Source organism: Protopterus annectens, chromosome 2.part0, assembly GCF_019279795.1.
Source record: "Protopterus annectens isolate FY-2018-M chromosome 2.part0, PAN1.0, whole genome shotgun sequence".
NCBI classification, from domain to species: Eukaryota; Metazoa; Chordata; order Ceratodontiformes; family Protopteridae; genus Protopterus; species Protopterus annectens.
The window spans coordinates 596123038-596144816 of NC_056728.1; positions in this window are offsets into that span (position 1 = coordinate 596123038).

Sequence of the window (21779 nt, forward strand, 5' to 3'; positions counted from 1 at the left end):
ATGTGATTTAGAGACAATGGTGCTAGACTGAGTTATTACCATTACTGCCATGCTAAAAAGGTTAGTATAAAACATGGTGCTATTTTGCATGAGATCGCTTACTGATAAAAGTCAGTTGAATAGAGGACTTTATATAGCAACTCTATGAAATCATCTATACAAATGTCGAAGGCAGAAAATCTGCATGATACTGTACCCCAGCAGTGTAATCAACAGCTATGGTGTCTTGAGTGTGAAAAAAGCACAATGGTGTGACACTGTCCAGCTATGGAGGTGGTGGTGCACACCATGGGCATCAGGCATGTAGGGAAGGGTAACACAAAAGGGAGATGAAAACAGATGTACATTAGAGTAAGCATGGCAAAACTCTGTAAGGGGGGAGTGCATGACAGGGTGTGCATAGCCTACCACTACATGGGGCAGCATGTAGATGCATAAATGGTTACAGGAAGCCCAAGCCCATAGGTTTGGAGTGAACAAGGGGGATTGTGCATAGCAATACTGAGGGAAGGGAGCCAGTGGCAATAGATGGATAACTTCCACAAGCTGCCTGACACAATCTAATATAATGACTCCCTAACATAGTAGCCCACAGGTGTACAGGACTTGCCATGGGTCCCCAAGAGAGGCAATGGCTAGAAAAGTTCACCAAACAGAAAAATGAAGTGTTGCTGCAGGCTTTTTGCATGTAAGGCATCTACATTCTGGGCAAAGCTGCAGTTGTCAAGATGTATTGGGACCAGGTATAGTTAATGATGGTGGTGGTGATGCAGGACATGAATGCTTTGGACTCCATAATGTGTCTCTACAGTAGGTACACTGAAAGGTAATTGTTATGATACTCTGTGATGGGACAAAATTCTGTAAGGGAGAAAGCATGGAACATTGCCAAGGACATAACCACCAAAAGGGGTGGACCACCAAGAGAAAAGTGTCTTACAGAGATTGAGAGGTTCTTACTGTTTCTGTCTCATAATGGAGAGAGGCAGACCATCATACATTGGGTGGCCTGTATGTGGGAGCTGGGCTAGCAATAATCATCTGAGCATGAGTAGTGGATGCAGTAGGTTAGTACTACCTGGCGAATGTTTATATAGTACAGCGAATTGCATGTGTGCTGAGATATCTGTATTTTCAAATACCTCAGGGCTGCAACAACCCGCATGTCAAGATATGCATGATTCCATATACTATACACATGTAGAGTTGTCTACTACTGTGCATGTTGATGGGGTGGTATAGACATATATATATGAGTACTGCTAAAAGCTTTATGTGCCCATTCTTTCAAAGGCTGCTGTAGCCATTTACTCATTACGTTATGTGGCATGGCAGACACCACAAAGATTATACTGCAAATGTCTGGTGCATATTGCAGTGCCCTTCTTGATGTGTTGAAATGGTGGGAGCATGCCTTCTGTTGTCAAAACAGACACTCTATGACATTCTGCGTTTCTGTATAGGTGGTGATATACACATTCTCAGCCATCATCTGGGGTTGCAGATTGCATACCCAGCATAGTCTGCAATGAATAACAACCACAACATTATATGTGGCCTGCTTCCTACTTACATGATATATATGTATACTGCCCTGTGTTACTCACCTATGTGTGTATATCTACTGAACAGATGACACTGTTGGAACTCTCTCTGCATGAACTGATGCTTTAGGTACAGTGTAAGGACCTGCCAGAGTGGCACATGGACACATTATATATCATGTTCTAGGCATTACACATCATCTTGCAGCTGAGAGAGCAGAAGCCCTTCTTACTGATATATCTCGGTCTCTGTGCACCATGTGGAGCCTAGATGATGTATGTACAATCTGTGTCTCACAGAACCTCAGCAAAGTGGATTACATAGTGCTGTTGTCTCTCTCCTATGTAGTTCTGCAGAAACAGATATGCTCCTCCACATGCTGTAACATGATATTGAGGAATCGGTTCAGATATGTGAGACTGATACTTGCAATATGGCTAATGTGTCCTCCACTGAAATGTCCCTGGCTAACATGGTAAATCTACACCTGCCTTTGTGTTCACTGGGATTGGCATTCTATCATACCTTGGGTGATTCCACTTGTAGGGTGAGATAGTTTGACTAGATCTCATATGGTGTCCATGTATTATTTGCTGGTCCATCAGGTGCTGGCATGCAAGGAGCTAGCAGTGCAATCTGCAATGGTACACAACTTTGTAAGCTTTGACTCCAGTAGTGACTATTGTTTAGCTATAGCCAGTGTTAGTACTCAATGATTAGAATAACCACAGTGTACCTTTGTTACATTTATGAATTGCTCTGCCATATTTGATGTCATCAATTGTATAATCGGTGTGCCTCATTTGCACGCTTTGAATACTGCACTATTTCTCACATCATGCAGTCATGCTATCTGTATCTCTGAATTGCCCATTCCCCGTGTGCTGTACCACTACCTGTGCTAATTTGATATCTGAATTGTGAGATACATTTATGACTTCTGGCCAATATCTTCAAGATTTATGACTTATGACTTTTTTTATTAAATAATTTGGTCAAACAATGACATCTACATGATTCAATTTCTCTTATTTTAAATAATTTGTTGTTGGGTTAAAGCCATTTATAATGTTAACAGGAAAGGTTTAAAAATCCAGTGTTTTATATGTGTATATAAAGGTTTACCTTTAAAACCTCGAATCACACTTGTGCGAGTGGTCATATCCTTGCATCATAAAAACAAAACTGGAAAAAGCGACAGTTTCTAATGTTCGAAAAGCAGCAAATCGAACAGCCGATTCGCTGTTTTTAGAACATGAATGTCGACAACAAAAGTATATGCCGTGTAATGCAGGGGGGCAAGCTCCCTGCACCTGGGGGCTCCCCACCCCTCTTTATTATTCTAACTCCGAGATCGCACTACAGCGGGAATGGAACCATTTCCAACTCCCCACTATAGTGCTCTGCTAAATGTCGAATGTGCAATGAGCGACTCTCACTGTGCATTCGCTCATTGCACATTCAAACCTTCTTCCGTTCGAAGTTTTCAGAACTTGAAAACTGTCTTTCGAACATTTGACGGTCGCCCGTGTGCAATACGCACATGTAAAGGTAAACCGTATATAAAACATGAGCAAAGAAAACTGATGAACCAGATTGTTAACTACCTGTGCATCAAAAGTGGTCCATGCAGAGCTACTAGTACAGCCCACTTGAACCTCAAATTTACTTATAGATCCCAACTCCCTCAAAGACTTCAAAAAACAGCAAACTGTCACAGTACCCAGCCCAGTTGGTGCTAGTCATGCTCAGCACAGCTCTGTGGAAGCATGCGATCATTATGACTGTGGACTTGACATGTATGGACATGTAGTGTCATGACACTGGCCTACAACAGTTTAGCACCACCCTGATGTTGCACTGAGATGCATGTCACATGAGTCTAAATGTGGCCCATATGCAGAGGCTACTATTCTGCTCCTCAGGCGGATCTGTGTAGTAGTCATGGCTCCTGCTTGATTTAAGAGGGAGAAGGTAGAACAAGATATTGTTCTTCCTCCAGTGGGATATTTCTGAGAACCTGCTGGGAAGGTATGATAGCCCCTTATGAAAGGGGATCCTACACACAAGAGTTTGCCAGAATAGCAAGTGACACCATGTGGAATCACCTATTCCAGTGAGCAGTGTTGGCACTAATACAGTGATCTACAGTGATGCCACCCTGACCTAATTCAGTAATGGGAGACAGAGGTTAAGGAGAGACAGCTGTAAATGTATTGTAAGCATTTTTCTTCCTCTTATTGCTGTACCAGTTGTACACATGTACTGAGTTGTGCACACTCTTTAAAGCAGCCAAGGAGTAACAGATGAACATGCAGGAGGAGGCATGATTTTCCCAGCAGTAAAATGCATATGTCATGTGTGGCACGGGAGTGTATACCTGCCATTGTGTGCATGCCATATTTGTGTATTAATGTGCTCTCTTTTTCTGATTCTTTTGCAGGTAAAGTTGCAGAATAGTAGCAGTCACTTCAACATGAGCTGGCTGATAACTCTAGTATTGGGTCAGTAGTGGTCACCAAGTCTTCCTCTCAACAGAAGGACAGGGGTCACCCTGCTGAAGATCACCTGGATGGTCACTGGTGGCCTCCATCGTACTTCTCAGGGATGGTGTCAGAGGATCAGAGGATACATGTCTGACACTGGCTCTGAAAGGTCTCCTATTATCTCTGAGCATCCATTAGGCTGGTGCCATAAGAGATATGCCAAGAACTGAACGCTTTAATGCCTGCTCAGCAGAGCGGAGTGCTTCCTGACATGACTTGCTAAGTTGCAAAACAGGCTGGCTCTAACTATCAAGCCACCAGAGTTGCATCCTGTCCATAAAGTCAATCACAGATGTGAATAATAGCTGGCTATTGCACCCTGAGCCAGCCTACCTCTGATCATGACCCCTGTCCTATCTCCTTCCAGATATTTACCTACATGTTGTGTTATTCCACATATGCCATTCATTACCTAACCTTCCCCATTACTGCCTGACCAACATCTGTCAGTCTGAGTCCATCACTGTTGTCCCTACCTTTTGTGTATGTACCACTCCTGCCTGTCTGTGCATTTATGCTTGTCTGTCTGATCCTGCTTCCTTACCTTTTCCCTGAATCTTTTCCCACAAGTATTCCTCTGTACCTACCCAACAGCCCTTCTTCTTCAGGTATTAAAAATGGTCTCTCTTCCCAACAAAAGAGATTGCTTTCCTTCCCTCCCAACCAGTCACACATTATGGTTGCTCTTGTGTCTTCTTCTTACTGTAGTTCACCTTCCTACTTCCCCTCCTCCACTACCACCTTCAGTGATAAACTAGGTGCATGTTGCTTTGCCGACCCTTTGTGAGCTGTCTGGAGTGGAAGTTTGGCATTTTGCTGTGCTGCCCTTTGTGGAATTATCTGGAGTGACAGCCATGTGGCACTTCTTTGTATGCCTGGATGAAAGTGAGCTAAGCTATGTAACCAGCCTTGGTGGTAATGTCTACCACATTGATCACATAGCCATCTGTCATGACTCATCCACTGTGCCAGCTTAGCACCATTCTTTCTTGTAGCATAGTCTTTCAAATTTACTATCAATCATTTACTCAGATCTCAGTGCTCTACTGGCCCTAATACATATTTAATTAGCTTCAGATCATGCCACTCTAGCTGCTACATGCCGTTTAAAGCTATGTACCCAGCAGCATTTATCTATAAATCCCAGCCTTTCTGTAAAAGTTTAATTTGAATAAGGAACAATGTCTGAATGTGCAACACCTGAGGAAGTCTTTAACTATAAGACTGCATGGTATTCCAACAAAAGAAAAAAAAATATTTCCCTCAATTCATGTTATTTGTAAAGTTCTGGCCTCAACGACTACATCAGTATTAACAGTGTTCTAAAATTACGACAAGCCAAGTTATGATTTTATGTTTTATAACCATAATAGTATTTTATAATAGGGTCATAATAATATTTTAACTGTCATAATAATATGTATTAAATATTTATTTATATATTTATTCATTTATGTTAACAAAAGAGTAACTTATCAACAAGTGTCATGTTGAACTAATTACACTAAAAAATCTTGAAAGTTACATGATTTTCTGAATATATACACACATTTAAACATGTTACTTAGGGTAGGGATAATTTCTTTAAGAAACAATTGATTAATTAAGATGGATTTTATTCTTTGTTCTGAGGAAGCCTTGTACTTTATTAGGCGAAAGCGCGCTAAACATTTGATTTGTGCATTGGGTTTGTGTTGAGCCCATTTTATTGTATTTTGGAGTTGAAACATTAAATTACTTTTTTACTATTACTACGTTGATTAGCTTGACTGCCTTGGACTTCGGTGCCTTATTTGTAAAGTTGATATTTAATAATGATAATGATTGTAATAATAGCAACATAGGCAAATAGTCATTCTACATTTTATAAAATTGCTTTAGAATATACAAAATGTATTACGAATTCCTTCTGGAGCGTTATAGTTGATTCTTCTTTCCAAATTTTGGAAATACAATATACTGAAATGTGCTATTATAATCTCTTCCTTATTTTGGAAGGTATTTTCCTCGCTTCATATAACATTAGTAAACATTTAAAAATCAATAATAATTCATGCCAGAATGTGAAAGTTAATTGAAAGCTGATTGGAAGCATACTAATTACTACATTTTAGTAGAATTTTCAAGGTTTCACAAAGGTTTTTGGTCACACAATTTTTTACAATCAAAATTTGTGGTTTTACTTAATACCCATATACCAAATTGTGTAGCTACACTGAAAACATTACTTTTAGGTGATTACTAGCTCTAGCAAGACATTATCTCAAAAATGGAATAAAAGAGTCTCCGTCTTTATCAACTGTTTATAACAACTACATTTCTATAATGAGAATGTGAGCTAGCAACATAAAATAAATTCTGAATTTTGACCAAGTTATTGAAAAATACAATAGCATTCAAATGAATTAGTCATTGTTCTGTCCTGCAATATGTGACTCTATATGACTTGCTTTTCTATTGTAATTAATTAAATGTGTCATTGAAATAATAGAATAAGATACACACTTATAAACTTGCAGTTTTTGTTGTTATAATTTACTGATTTCTGTATAAATTTTGAGAAAAAATTTGAGACGAAAATGTATATGCTGAAGTCTGAAAGGAGAGCACAGAAGAGAAGATGCTATAAAAGTGCATATATGTCACACACATCAGTGGGCAGAGAGTAGCAGTTAGTGATTCTAACCTTGTACTCAACACAACACAACAGAGTATGTTTGACAAAACACACTCTGTCAAAACTGGTGACTCCACCTCGACCAATAGACCTGTCACCAGTCGAGTACCACAGGGGTCTGTGCTGTGCCCCTTACTGTTTGGCATCTACTTTTCAGAAGTCCAGGCCAAAGTAGACAGTTGTTGGCTCTCCTAGTTCACTGATGATTGCAAACTGGGAGCAATCATTGAGTCCCGCAATAATTTCAACATATTACAAGATGGGCTAACACAAACAAATGATTGGTGCCAAAGCCATGGTCTAAAATTAAATGCAAAAAAAAATGCATTAGTATTCCCTTTGACAAATCTGAATTTCCTACAAATTACAATATTGACAGCAACCCCTGAGTTCCAACCCAGTGGTGCAAGACTTGGGAATACAACTTGATAGCAATCTAAACTTTGACCACTAATTTTTCCACAGTGGTAAGAAAAGTGTTCTACGTAGCACACCTAATAAGCAAGGGCATAGCATCCAGATAAAGGGATGTTATAACTTCACTACACTCGACCCTCATCAGACCACTAATAGAGTATAATGCACCCTTTCATTGCATGTACCTCACCAGACACCTGCAGCAGCTGGAGAGACCTCAGAGGTTTCTCACTAAGAAAATACAGGACTCCAAACCATGACCTACGTGGACAGGCTGAAAGCCGTGTCTGAGAGGTGACTTGTGCTTGGCCTATAAGGCAATCTCCAACCCTGCCCTATTGGAAATGCTGCACATCCGCAAAGCAAAAATCTAAAGAGTCACTCACTCTAGAGATCTCAACCTAGCTTGTGACATTAACAGATCATGCTGGAGAGACAGCTATGTCTCCCAGAGATGGCTGCATCTCTGGAATAGAATCCCTGTTCACATAAAACAGAGCGCTTCACTGACCCTTTTCAAAGACAACCTAGATAATTGGATGGGAGATCGCAAATTCACCCCTGGGATGGCACCCATGTCCCTTATGGACAGGGGTAGCCAGTGTTGATCACAAATCTACTCATCTACTCTGTTCATAAATTCGTTCTGCAAACTACCCAAAAAAGAACAAATGGGGATATTTTGGATTAATATGGCTAGGCTTGTAAAGGCTCTCTGGCCACTAGCCTTGTAACCTCGTATGAACCTATAGGTAAGTAAATCCTACTGATAATTTCATTCTGATGGAGAAGAATAACTCGTTGTTGCTGCTAATGACTTAGAATAACAGTCTGAATTGAAAGACAGACTATCAGAAACATTTTGTTAAATTGAACATTTGGCAGTACTACAATCATCCATAGAATGTATAATCTAAATAGTCAATGGTGTCAGAGAACCAAATAAATGCTATAGTTGCAAGTTAATGCAAATAATAGTAAAGCAAAGTGCAACAACATAACATTTAAGCTTACTAATATGACAGGTAGTAAGGTATTTGCAGCTAAATAACATTCATACCTGGATGACTAATGAAGACATAGGACATTATAAATTAGGTTAGCTAGAATGATCTCAAACCTGTAAATGTGGTTGGCTTCCTAGTGCAGATGGATGAAGCCTTGACTCTAATCCAGGGGGCATGGGATCATTTAGCAACCCACACAGTGGAGGGATGAGTAGGTGAAGGTGGGAATACACAGCTAATGCCAACTCACACATTCTGAAGGGGGGGGGGTGGCAGTCAGGTTTGATGCAGTGCTGACATCCTGCAGAAGCCAGGTGGTACAGCAAGAAACAACACAGTACCTTGATTTACACATCCACCAATTATTGCATTGATGTGGTACACGATTTTGTGCATGCACAGCAAGTGCTCGTATCATAGTGGCACTGTTGTATGACTACTCATGCTGGGCAGCCACACAGCACACTGGGAATGGTATGGCATGCAAATACCCTGAGTGCAGCTGGGAGATGAAAGCAGACTTGGGGAAGAAACAGCATGACTCAAAGTTATGAAGTAAAAATGTTGAAACATGGTCTGTTTGCATGTTTTGTAATCAGTGAATGCATACTAACAATATTTGCAGTTTTTAGCATTTTAATAAAAAAATAGAGCATGCATTTTGCAATATTTACTCAGGAATTTTAAAGTCTACTTTTACAGGTAGTTTGCAAAATATTTATCTTGCATCTAAATAGGTGGCTTTTCTCAGACCACACTGTGTCTGACAGCAAAACATCTTATCTCAAAAATGGTTGTTCAGTTGTAATTAATTTCCTTTGTTTCTGAGAAGACTGTCTTTATATAAGAGGCCCCCCTGTGCTCTGGAAACAGCTAATTTTAATATAAGATCAATAAAACAAGACTATTGTGAAGATTTACACAGCTATGCTGCTGTAACTTGAACTTATCCACCACTGCAGTCTCACACTACTAGAATGGTTAGATTACACTGACTTTGCAATTTTTTAGTACGCCCCTAACCTTTCCATAAGTGTCTCAACAAATACCAAAGGAATAAGCATGCAGTGGATGCAACAAGAGATGCCACTCACTCACACAAAAAACATAACCCTTCAAGCAGTTATCTTTCAAGCTTCTCCATTATCATTTCATATCACATATAATCTCATCTCTGCAGATTAGAAAACAGTCACAGCTGTTGTCTTTCATCTCCTTTCCCCATCTAATTTAAGATGAACAGTCTGAATGGGGCTCGTGAGGCAAGGAACAGACTTTTTCATCATAAAAATATCTATATGGACATTTGGCCCTTTGGTCATTTTGTTCAACAGTGTCATCCATAATAGCTTGTTGGCACAGCTTTGTCTCAAGCACTGGAATAGTAGTTTGAATGTGGTCATAACTCACTCTATCTACACCTTGTGGCATTGCAGTGCAGGACATCAGAGCTACATGCAAATCTGTCTGGTTAAGGATTTTCTTAGGCATTTGTTCTGCTCTCTCAGTAGTCTGTTTACTTGATGAATCCACAAACCTTTACATATTTCTGAAGCTCCATATACATGCATTGAGCATGATTGCATTCTATAGGAACTGACCATCTAGAACACATTGCCTTAAACTGAGATATGACTAGTTGGCTGGTTATTGTTGACAAGTGGACTACTTTGATGTTTCTTGAATAATAGGTTACTACTACCAAGCAAATTTTCCCATTATGTTCATAAAAGTCTGTTGCAGTTCTTTGCCATAACCCTTATGGCAGTGGAGTTGCAATCAGAGATGTGTTCAAGCTGGCTTAAGTTCATTTCAGCATTGACCCACAGACATGGCTATATTAGCGCTGACATTTGGCCACTACAATGATTTTTTTGCTCTTTATATTTTTCTCCCTATCTCTCACTCCCTATCTCTCGCTGCACTTTCTTTCTGTTCTTTGTAAAGTTAGAGGAACAATCCAGTCCTGGTAGAACAACAGACCATCAGGCCATGACATTTGAGCTCTCACAACAAAATATTTACAGTGACTGAATTTTTTGTTTCCATCTACTTGGCCCCCTATTAAAATATAGTTAATTATAGTCTTGAGGACTGTGTCTTGATTAGTTACAAATCTGAGGATACCCATCCTGTGGGAAGTCACCAATCTACTAGGCATAATGACTTGTGTATATACATTACTTCTTCTTCCATACCTGAGTGGATGTTCTGTGTCATTGGGTATCGACCACAATCAGTTGTTTCTGTGGAACATAAATTAGTTTTACATTAAACTGACTGCCCCTCAGCTGCAGCCGTTAATATTGTGGTGGAACGTTATATGAGGCATATGAATTTATCAGTGGTACTAGAAGTTTATGATCCATCTGTAGCTGGAAACTTTCTAGGCCCAATAAGTAACATGAAAAGTACTCATATGTCCATATGTCAGTGAGATGTTCCTTTTCAATTTGAGAAGATCTCCTTTCAGGCTTTATTAATATTCTCAAACAGAAAGCAACAGGCTTCTTTTTACCATCAGTCTATTGTGATAAAACAGCTCCAACACCATAATTTCTAACACCTCAGTGACCGCAGTTAGTTTACTGACATGGTAAAAATCTAGTAGTACAGTGGTCACTAACATAGAATGACCCCTTTGGAAACCCTGTTCTTGAGTGTTACCTCATCGCCCTTCTACATCTTCTTTTAGCAGTTCTATTACAGGATGAAGCATCATTGGTGTTCTAGGCAAGATGATGGTGATAGTACTGTGAGTAGATAACACAGTTCTGGCCTAAGAACCACTAAAAAAAACAAAAGCCTGCAAATTATTGTCAATCTTTTAACAGAAATTGGTAGCTGAAGTGTCTATGATGTCCAGAAGGCCCTGAAAGAGGAAAAACTTAAGTAAAAAAGAGAGCAACTGTGAAATCTTAGAAGGAGAAAGAAAAGCCATGCGAAACAGAGGTGGGAAAAGCATATTGTAATGGCAGCTGAAATTGAAATTTCTTCAATTCACCCAAAAGAGAAGGATTGAGAAAATACACTCTGACATTTTCAAGGTAAGTAGCTCCCTGTTAAAATACATTAAACAACAAAAAGCTGCAGAAAACAGAATATATAGAAGGTGTTTAACCAGGCATTCAGAAGAAATAATAGGTATGCAAACTGCTGACAAGGAAGTGAAAGAAAAATATTGGAACAGTAATTAAAATGTGAACAAATGACACAGAAACTGGCTGAACATGAGGACAGGTCATACCGAGACAACTTGAGGTTTACAGCAGTACAAGAACAAATTGAAAAGATGAACTGTGAGGATTTTATGAGAAAATGTCTCAACACATGAAATGAGTGTCCTATTTCTCATATTAAAATAATAAGTCTGCAAAGAAGAAATATTTCTAATTTGAGACTGGAAAACAGGTAAGACCTATATTGATTAAACTGCAGACATACCAGGTAAAAGTGTAAATTCTTTCAATTTTATAGAAGGAAGGAAGAATCTTAAAACTGGAGACACGGGGTCTATGTGGATAATGACCTTTCACTACAAAATATTTTCTTCCGTCCATAAGATACTGCAGAGTGAAATTTAATGGCAGGTCTTTTTATTCTGCACTACTTAGGGTCTTCTATCCACTTGAATTAAAACTCTAAGCACACACCTAAAAGGTGCAACATGAACTGACAAAAATAAAAGAAAGACTGTATCAGGGAGAAGGGGACAAAAGAACAAGTAGACAGTCAGCAAGTACAGAAGAGCAAACAATGGGCTCATCATGGGATAGATTTACTATGAAGCCATTTCTGTTTTCCAAAACAATATGGTGGATAAAACAAAGGAGATGAGCGACAGCTTTCAGAAAAAAATGAGAGAGTCCATAAAGATGTACTAGGAACATGAAATGAAAAATGTATTTAAATTGGATATATGTTTATTTGGATGAGGATGTTTGATATAACTAAAATGTGACTTGCACTCTGAATGATACTTTAAAATCATTGGAATCACTAAGTACCAGAGCACATCGTTATTTGCTTATTATAATTGAAAAATATAGGTATTATTTTAAATTTTACTTAAAAATTTCCAGTTTTATCTAACTGGAGGGGGAAAGTGTTATTGCAAGCTCTCTGGTGAAAGACTCATTTTGCATTCAGACTGAAAAGTGTGTACTTTTGCTTCCTATAAAGGATTTAAAAATAAAATAAAAAAAAATGGTTAGGCAGACAGTGTAAGGTAAAATAAACCTTCTATAAAATAAAACCAATACAAAAAGATAAGCGCTTTTGTACTCATACATGGTACTTCATCAGATCCAAAATCAGAAAATTCTCTCATCTTAAATACTAGTGTCTCTAGTGTACTATGAACTCGCAAATCTTCTTTTTCTGAAACACAGTTAAGCTGTTTCATCCAAAATTGGATGGACTTCATCAGACCTAACTAGTAATGTTCATTTATTAGATTCATTCTTTGTCCCTCGTGTGACTTGAATAACAATTTAAAAAGATTCAGACATGGAAAAAATATAATGAATGAAACAAGGAATGGATATAATTAATGAGCACAATGAATGAACATAATTCTGTGAAGATATGTTCTCAGTGTGTTACCCTTGATTTGGAAATTAAATTTCCTCTAAATAAGCAAATATTTTTAAACTAAATGTTTATATACTTACCCTCATCAAACTGATGTCAGGCTAAGTATTTGCATACAACTGTGATATAAAATATAGTTTGACTGTCAAATATAGTAGAACAAAGCATGACAATGTTTCAGATCTGGTTCTGTTTGAATTTCCATTCATTTTTTGTAAACACCCCAGCCCTTTTCTTTTCTGAGTCACCTTATTAAAAAAACAGTAATTTACATTTGCTTTTTTCTTACCATCTTCCAGGTTTCACAGCTATTCAAGAAGCTCAAAGGACTGCAGGAAATGTTAAAATAAACAGCATCACATTTTAACAATAAACTGTGAAATGGCTATTGATTCCAGAAGAGGAACTTTAACTACACCTACTGTAGCTAAATTCTGGTACATTTTTCAGTCTGGTTCTCTCCAGATCTGCACATATGCCTCCCCGTGACTGGACATTCATTTAGTGACAACAGATGTCTATACAGCTCCAGAAAGAATGGTCACCCATGCCATACACCACCGGGAGTTTCATCAGTGGGTAGGATATCCCTGTATATTTTAGGAAAACATAAAAGAAGGGAAAAAAATTTAGATCAAATTATTTATCATTCACAGACAGCAGGGAGCACATTAGACTTTCATCTGGTACATATTGTTGTACGCAATACTTATTTAAATGGGAGCATGGGTGATCTACCAGATACATTATTAAAACATAATCTGTTAACATATAATTAAGCATGCATAATCATAAAACTTACTGATTATAACACTGCATGTTTAAATGATCACATGAGAGGCAATATTTAAGTTTTTGTAGAAAAAGCTCATAAGGGCTGTGGGCGTGATAGGAATGTCACTGATAAAAGGAGCTGTGCTGTAGGCATGATTTAAACGAATGGAAGCCTGGCACTATAGGTACAAAAGAGTTAAGAGACATTCAAAGAGGGTTATGGAACATCAGAGACAAAGGAAACTGAAATTAATGAAGCAATGATAAGCCGGAGTCCAGGAAAACTCCTAGAGATGATGGCATTCAAATGGGAGTGTGGAAAAAGAAGGAACAAGACATAATAAAAGTCTAGCTAGTACTCTTTAACAATTTTTGGACAAGGATGTATCCTTGATTTGGAAAAAAGTAATAAAGGTACTTATACAAAAGAAAGAAAAATATCTTCTTGATCTAGGATCATGCAAACCCATTTTATAGGTTCACAGGTAAATGCTAGGCTAGTTGCCCTTGTGGGCAGTTTTAAGCCTAGCCAATTTCCCTTAGGGTGCTTGAATTAATCTATCCTATTGGGTGTTATATTGGCCTTATCCATCCCATGGTTGGTAATTATCTATTAGCCCTAGTGAGAATAAATGGGATCATACCGTAGATAATTTAGGGGCTTTTAAGTGTGGAATAAAGCATTTAGGAGCTGCCTCTGTCCAGAAGACGTACAGGGAGCAGTGTTGGGGTAATGTTTCTGTGTCTTGTCTATATATCCAAGTTGCACTTGAATATGGACAAGGATGAGCTTTGTTTAATGTGGATGAGGATCCTGTTCTGGAGCACTGGTATCCACTGTAAGATATACCTGTCTCTCCAAACTGCACTGTTGGTGTTTTGAAAGTTTAGATCCCTGGGCTAAATATCTCTGATGTGTTTTGATTTGCTGATGTACAGTAGATCCATTGGTATTGGGTTAGATGATGCCTTGTATGCCAGATACAGGTCTGCTCTTAGTAGTCTATAGGATACTGAGTATAGTGACAGGTCTCTGAGTTTTTCCAAGTAGGATGCATTGCTTAGACCTTGTATCCTTACAGAAAAGTATCTCTGTGGGCATTCCAGTTAACGCATGTATCTGGACAGATAAATGCCAAAGGGGGCATAATACTCACTGATTGGCCTAATGAGGGCTGGCTAAAGGGGAACAATGACATCTGTAGATCTAGACATAATGCCTTTGTTTATAAGCTGTGCAATATAGAAGGACTTTCTTATGAAAGTGGACACATGGTCAAAAGTTAGGTCACTGTCCACATAGTTTCCCAAATCCCAAACAACTGGCTCAGTCTTAGGAGCATAATATTGTCACTGTGGTAGTTCCCTGAGATAAACAACTTCCCAAATAATACAATAATGAATTATTAGCACTTAGTATCAGTTCATGATTCTGGCACCATTTATTTGTTTGGGACCAACCTTTCTGCAGGATGGCTAAGTTATTTGGAGATTCAATGTTTGCTCACAGCTTGCAGTCATCTACAAATATAGTCAGCTAGAGCCCTTTGGTATTAGTTTTTACTTCAGAGAAGTAGACAACAGACAGGAGGGGGTACAGCAATGATGCCTGGTTAACTCCACTGGTGCCTGGTCTCTTTGTGGAGGTGGATTCCCCTATTTTGATCTCCTGCATCCTGTCTGTGAGTAAGTTGGCAATCCAGGGAGTAATGTGGGGGTTTATTCCCAGTTTATTTAGCTTTTCTACTATACCTGAGTGGAGGATTGTGACAAAAACCTTGGTCAGGTCAAGGTATGCATTATGTACCATTTTACCTTCACCCGTTGCTTTGGTGACCTTTTCAAAAAATCTACCGGGTTAAGTAAGCATGTCCTGTCCTTGACAAATTCAAACTGAGACAGGTCCGGTGTTTGGAGGTTCCCTGTGGCCTTATTGATTTGTTCCATGGTAAGTCTTTTTATGGCTTTGCATATGAGGCTAGTCAGACTTATGGGTCTGTAATTACGTAGCCGGCATTAGGCACCCACAAAACCTGCAACTGTGGGGGCCTCCAAATCTCTCAGCACAGCTCAGGGTCCCCACTTGGATGCAGCCATCAGGATTCGTCAGGTGGGTATCAAGGTTTTGGCAGTCAAATCTTTGTTAAGAGAGTGTGGTTTGCATTTTTTTCACTTGTACCTCCTCCTGGCTCCAATGTGTGCTTTTGCGATCCATCAGGTCCACTTTAGGACCTGAATGGCTGCTTTTTTTTAAAAAAATGATGACATTGACGTAAAGAAAGGAACTGATTGATCCAGATGAGCTTCCGCATCCATGGAGCTTTGCCTTTAGAAAGGCATGTTCATAGGTTCATAGGTTCATACTAGGCTATCTGCCCGAGGGCATTTACAAGCCTAGCCCATAGTTTTGTGGCTTACGCCACCCCTTTAGTATGGGGAACTATACCCATTATTTTGCTGTGCCTCTGTTGAGCAGTGACACTGAGGTAATCCCTGGGGTATATCTGCGATCTCCCATCCATTGGTCAAGATTTCTCTTGAACAAGGCCAGCGAGGTGCTCTGCCTCACATATACCGGGATTTTATTCCACAGCATAGGGAGTCTTTGGGTGATGAATCTATCCCTCCAGCGGTTTAAGTCTCCGCCCTGTGGCTCTGACGGATCTAGATTTTTGAGGTGAAGCATATTCATCAAATCTGGGTTTGACATGGCCTTGTATGTTAGGCAAAGGTCACCTCTGAGCAAGCGGCGACTGAATAGAGCTGGAGTTCTTTCAGTCGGGCAGCATAGGACAGATGTTTGAGACCCTTTATCCTTTTGGTGAGGAACTTTTGTGGCCTCTCCAGCTGCTGCAAGTGTCGGGTCAGATACATTCGAATGGGGCATTGTACTCAATCATTGGTCTGATGAGTGATGAGTATAGGAGACTATGACCTCCCTTGATCTAGATGAGAATCCCTTCATGATAAGGTGGGCAATGTAGAAGGTCTTCCTAACTACTTTAGCTACATGGGTGTCGAATGACAGACTACTATCAACCTGGGTCCCCAGGTCCCTGATAACTTCTTCTGTACTCAGTGGATTGCCACCTATTTGGTAGCTAGGGGTAACCTTGTTTTGGTATGACTATGCATTTTTGGCATTTAACTTTAGGCCATGGCTCTGGCACCAGTTATCCGTTTCTGTGAGACCCTTCTGAAGGATATCTGTGTCAGATGTGTTTTCTACTATGGCTTCAGTTTGCAGTCATCTGCAAACTTTGTCAGCCATAACCCTCCTGTGTTTGCTTGTACTGGAAAAGTAGATGCCAAACAAGAGTGGGCCCAGGACTGAGCCCTGTGGTACACCACTTGTGACAGGCTTTGAGTCTGACATGGCGCCAGCAACTCTGACCCTGTGGGTTCTGTCACTCAGCCAGTTTGCAACCCATCTTGTGATGTATGGGTTAACATTTAAGCTGATGAGTTTTTCAATGATACCCGAGTGGGGTATTGTATCAAAGGCCTTCGCCAGATCGAGGTAGGCTGTATGGACTGCCTTTCCCTCATCAATGGCTTTGGTGACTGTTTGAAAAGTCAACCAAGTTTAGAAGGCATGATCTGCCTTTGACAAAGCCAAACTGGGATGGATCCAAAGTCTGCAAATTCCCTATGTCTTTATTTATGAGGTCCATTATGATCCTCTCCATGGCTTTGCAGATAAGGCTTGTCAAGCTAATGGGCCGGTAATTTCCAGGGTCGGTGGAGGCACCGCCTTTGTGAAGTGGGACCACAGTTGCAGTGCACCACTCCGTATCCAGTGGTAAGACTATGATTAAACAGCTGTCCTAGCTGTGGGTTTAATTCCTCATTGAGTTCGTGGAGCACACAGCCGGGGACACCATCAGGTCCCATGGATGCTGTGTTTTTTGCTTTGGAGAGAGCAGTTCTCACTTGGGCGTTGGAGATGTTTGGGGGGCTGCAATCGCTTGGTATAGATATCTCTCCTTTTGGGGGGTGTGCTTTGCTTTACTAACATTTGACTAGTAAAGAAAGAAGATGTATGGAGTTCATTTTGGATTTGGCAATGTCGGGTCGAACAGTGAGTGATCGAGGGACAAGGGAAGCCCTTCTTACGAGGAGCTTTTTTTAACTATGCTTTCAAGGGCAAAATTAGTTACTCAATAGAAAAAAAATTTCCTTTTTAGGACAACTGAAAACTTATTGGGGAAAAGGTTAGTCTGCCATCAGGGTGAGCATGAATGGCGAGGCAAGCTGAGGAACAGAAGCAAGCACAAGCAACTTCCTTGAACCAACAAGTCCATCTATAAAAGGTAGGTGGCTGTTTTTTTAGGGATGGCAGATTGACAGGCATACCTGTCAACCATCCATATTTTTACTGAATGTCCAGATTTTTGCCTCATATATATTTTGGTCTGTTCTCCTGTTCTTCTCACAAAAAAAAATGTGCTTTTTCTGGCAAATGACTCAGGACTGAACTCACCAAATAATGACATACATTTGAGTTTCACACTTTATTCATATTCAGGTATATGCATTCAGGAAAGTTTTTTTGCTTTTTTAAAATTTATTATTTCTTCGATGTTTTAAAACTCCGCTCATATGGTGTCGATCATATGAGAGCATATAATATAGACCCCAGATTTTTTGTGTTAAGAAGATCTGAAGGACAAGTAAGTTTGTAACTCTAAAAGTATTTAAACGTCTTCTGGATTTATGCCTTTTGTTCTCCATTATTTTTGTTTTTGTCTAGAATTTTTGTGTTGTGGTAAGGAGGTGGGATGGGGAAAGGAGAAAAGGAAAACAAATTTAAAATTATTTTCAGTTGTACTGTATGTATATAGTCTGCAAAGAAATGGTTGAACACTATGTGGTTTTGTTTATTTATGGGAGCAAGCAACACAGTAGCAGGGACACAAACAAATTGTTCATCAACCAAAAAAATCCAGTATATAACACAAAGTGCAGATGAACAAAACTGATGCAGGTCAAGCATAAAACATTAGCTTTATTAAAAGTATGAGCACTTTTGCAGTATCAAACACACTGCTTCATCAGATAATAAAACAGGTAAAATGTGTTTTAATACACCCCTATACTTAAATAGCTATCCAATCAAAAATACCTGCAGTTAAAACATTCATACTCTTAAAGTACTAGTTCCACTGAAATTGCTATACAATATTCTAAACAAAAAGCAACTAACCTTCAGCTAAAACATTAAAGTTGTCAAGGTGCAGATTCCATAAAAGCCACTATTAACTAAAACTAATATTAAAAATACATCAATACATGCATAATAATATAACAATAACTACATTTTTAGTCCCTAATAAAACTCAGTATGAACCATACATTTTTCAACAGCCTATATACATGCTTATCTAACCTACATTTAAAAACTATGTTTATTAACAAAAATTGACTCCTCACATAAATTTATGTTTATAATAGTAGAGAGACTGGTAGCAACCCTCAGAGGAGGTGACTTTATGAATAGGACTGTATCGTCAGAAACAAGATAGAGTATTCGCATACATGTGGATATAGGACATGGTCTTAATGATAAAGTCCCTATACAGCCCTTTTTAAAAGGTAGGGGCTATAGGAAATAGTTATATGATTTTTATTAAAAAACATACCCCTGGATTTAATAAACTCCATGTAAGAATAGCATTATTCCTACGGAGTGAATGGTGTCCATGTCCGCATCTCCTTCGGCAGCACACCTTTAATATTAATGAAGACACACTACTGAGGGGGAGCCATGTACACAGATACTGAATGAGTGCTAGGGGGTGTGTTACAGTACTCACAGATTAGTAACATACCTCCTGCACTCTCAAAGTGTCATACGGCACTAAAACAAATAAATAAAGTGTCCTCAGATATTTATTTAATAATTTGAAGTCTAATGTTTAAGTTTTAATTAATGCTCAATAGGTTCATAGGTGTATACTAGGCTAATGGCCCTGGAGCCTTTACAAGCCTAGCCCATTGGATTACCCTGGCATTGTGCCACCCAACCTTAGTTTCCAGTGCCTCTGTAGAGCGGAGCCACTGAAGGGGTCCTCAGGGTGCATTTTCTATTTCCCATCCACTCATCAAGATTTCTTTTGAAGAGGGCCAGTGAGGTGCTCTGTTTGACATGTATGGGAAGTCTATTCCATAGCATGGGCAGTCTCTGGGTTATGAACCTGTCCCTCCAGCACGTTCTGTTGATTGTGGTAATGAGGTTAAGGTCTCTGGAGCATGTGGTGCGGGGGGACTGGGATTTCTTTAGATGTCACATTTCTAACAGAGCTGGGTCAGACATGGCTTTGTAAGTCAAGCTGAGATTGCCTCTAAGTAGGCAATATGAGACAGAGAATAGTTGGGAGTATTTTGAATCTGTCCATATAGGACAAGTGTTTAAGGCCTAGGATCCTCTTTGTGAGGTACTTTTGCGGCCTCTCCAGTTGTTGCAGTCATGCAACTATTCTCCATTTGCATGGGTGCCGTGAAGTTAGCTACTTCTGTTTTTAGGAGCCCAAAGTTAGCTTTGGAGAAGTTTTTCATGGTTTGTTACCTTTGCAGGGGGGGGGGGGATGTGGATTTCCAAGGTGATTAGTTTGTGGTCGGATCTAACCAGGGAGGAGTTGACTATTTGTGTAGAGCAACAGTCGCCCATGTTAGTAATGATGAGGTCAAAGATGTTGCTTCCTCTAGTAGGGGTAAAAATGAGCTGGTCCAGGACATTGGAATTAATGAATTCCAGGAAACATTGGGCAATTGTATTAGTACATGAGTAGTTTTCCCAGTTAATGGAGGGGTAGATGAAGTCACCCAGTATGGGAGTGTTAGGTTGCACCCTAATATTCTCCAGGGTGCTTAGGAACGTAGAGTGTAAGTCTTGGGACATGGCTGAGGACCTATAGCAGGCGATGACCTGAATCGCTGTCTTACCAAATGTTAGGTGCACCTGAAGTATCTCTGATGCGTCATGTTAGGCTACCACTCTGGAGGTGTGCACATCCTTTATGAATATGGAAACACCACCGCCTTTGGAGGTTTGGTCCAAGTTCTGGGGCCAAAATGTGTGGAATGAGTTATAGTAGTGCAAGGGTGCTTTCTGCCTTGAACCAAGTCTCTGTTATTTTTTCTTCAAGGTTTAAGCATAGCTGAGTGGGTTTGAACTGCATGGCGCTTTGCTCAGCAGTGCTTAAATGTATCAAGAAGCTATATAGAAATGTATAGGTGAAATCTTCACAGCCAAGTTAGCTGAGTGGTTAGAGTCACTGCTTTGTGTGCAGTAGGTGTACTGTTCAAATACCCAAGCAGACCATTCAGCTTTTACATGGGAAATTCTTTTTATATTAAGTTTTATTTTATTTATTTATGTAGTTATTGATATTTATGTGTAGCTTGTCCAGAATCCCAGTGTCAGTGGAGATATGATGTAAAAAACACAGTTTAAACACAAGTGTCTGATACAATACAGTCACATCCCAAGGTAAAATAATGAAAGCACATAGGGGGAGGTCATGTAAAGTAAAATACATACACTTAATATAATGTATCAATAAGGAGTAATTAATATCTAATGTTTATTTTTTTAAATGAAAACTTTTGTTTGCCCTTAGCTCAGTTTTGCTAAGCACTGCTAAGCCAAGCTAAGCAATGCTTAAATTTGCAAATAGAACAACTATTGCATTTATAAGTGCCCATAGATGTTGTCCAAACACTTAAATTACTTTTTGGTATGACAACATTTCCATGTACAAGTATGTCCTTTAAACTTCTTCCCCATTTGTATAACATTATAAGGTGCTTGCTCAAAATTTAACTCAAATCCCATCTTTGTGGAGAAAATTCCAATAATATCTTACAATGCTACTAACTTCTTCACTTTGAATGTTATATGTGCTAACAAAATACATTTGTTTATTCTTGTTTTCAAATGAATGCGTTCACCTGGCAGCCACATTGTTCAACTCAGCTGCACTGGCACTTTTAAATGAAGAAATTAATGAATCTTTTAATCATTAACTACCCAGATTTAATTATAGTAGACAATATTTCACAGAAGCATCACATACCATGTGCAGCTTGTTCATTAGCTAAATAATCATTCTAAATAATTTTATTAGGTAGCTGGCCATGAAAACAATAATTCTAAATACATTTATTAGGTAGCTGGTCATGAAAACAATAACTCTAAATACATTTATTACATAGCTG